Below are 1493 nucleotides of genomic sequence, written 5' to 3'. Positions count from 1 at the left end.
GCTCAATGCAACAATTAATGTGATGAAGTGAATAACTTGGGAGGAGATTGCATAGTGTATGAATGCTGTATGAATGTAGCAGAACAGAAAACAGGGACAGAAGTGAAAAGAAGGTACCTTGACTGGTGAGTACTTAGGAAGAAGAAGAGGATGAAGGTGAACATTAAACTGGTTGGTTCGTAGTTTCACCTTCTCACATCCCATTTAGATTACTCTCTCAATGAAGAGATTGGTGAAAAGATTGGATTCCAAAATGATACAAATTTTGATCGCAAAATGTAGCAGATTTCAGGGATTCAGGTGGATCCTTAACTGAGGTCAAAGTGGAAGAGGAAGAACAAGATCCCCAGGGTCCTGAATTTGAGACTGAGGAGGAAAGAAAAATGTTGTCATTAGTCATACCAGATTCCAGGAGGGAAAACTTCCTGATTTCTCCCACACTGATGAATTTTTTACTCTGAACTCAACACCGTCTAGCTCTGCCATGAAAAGCCTTATTTGCTTATAAATGTAGAGAAACAAACTAGAGTTGGAAAAATAACAGCTGGATGTTGAGGCTGAAAGACTGAAGGTAGAAAAAGAATGCCTACAGGCTGAGAAAGAGAGGCTGCAACATTTAGACATGGAGCATGAGCAGCTTCAGCTAGAGAAGGAGCAGCTGCTGATTGAAAGAGAAACAATGTTACTGATAGTCAACTCAGAGAAGCCAGCTTTGAAAAATGAACTTGGTCAGGAGAAAAATCTGTTCTTCAACACTGGATATAGAAACAGAGAAGTTAAAACTTGAGAAAGAACACTCGCTGCTGGAAAAATATAGGCTGCAGTTTTTGAAATTTGAATCAGAGAAGCTTCAGTTTGAAAACAAACGCTTACAAGTAGAAAAAGAGAGACTACAAATTCAGAAGGAAAGTCACTTGCAGTGATTTATCTAGGTCTTCATTTATCAAATGTTTATAAACCATAGGTTTTATGTCAGGTAATTTAAAAATAGTTGCAGAATTAGCTGTATTGTTGGATTTTTGTCCTGTTTAATGTCAATGTTTTCAATAGAAAAAAATACTTCTTTGTGAGTAATTGTATGCTTAAGTAGTATATTATATAAAAACTATTTGCCCTAACATAAATAGTATAGCAGAAACTATTGTGCTATACCCTTTAAATTTGTAAAATTACATAATCTGTGCCCTCAGAGTTTACAGTCATGTCTAGGTAAAGCTCTAGCTCAGTAGTCCCCAACCGGGGTGATTTTGGCCCCCAAAAGACATTGTGGTGTCTGGAGACATTTTTGGTTGTCAAAACTGGGAAGTGGGACATGTTGCTACTGGCATATATGGGTAGAGGATAGAGGCGCCTACATCCTGCAATGCACACGAGAGCACCTTACAAAAAAGAATGATCTAACCCAAAATATCAATATTACTGAGGCTGAGAAACCCTGTCCTAATCTGACTAAGCATTTCTTAAGCTTTGTTTCACAGTTTCAAAATATTAAA

The 1493-nt window shown here is 37.5% G+C and overlaps 1 pseudogene; it reads left to right on the top strand.

Annotated features, from left to right (window-relative positions):
• The first annotated feature begins 383 nt into the window (after nucleotides 1–383).
• LOC105093072 (myb/SANT-like DNA-binding domain-containing protein 4) lies at nucleotides 384–923 on the top strand (annotated as a pseudogene).
• The last annotated feature ends 570 nt before the right edge of the window (nucleotides 924–1493 follow it).

Source organism: Camelus dromedarius, chromosome X (assembly GCF_036321535.1).
Source record: "Camelus dromedarius isolate mCamDro1 chromosome X, mCamDro1.pat, whole genome shotgun sequence".
NCBI classification, from domain to species: domain Eukaryota; kingdom Metazoa; phylum Chordata; class Mammalia; order Artiodactyla; family Camelidae; genus Camelus; species Camelus dromedarius.
The sequence above is the reverse complement of the archived record's forward strand: the minus strand, read 5'-3'. Positions and strand labels throughout refer to the sequence as shown.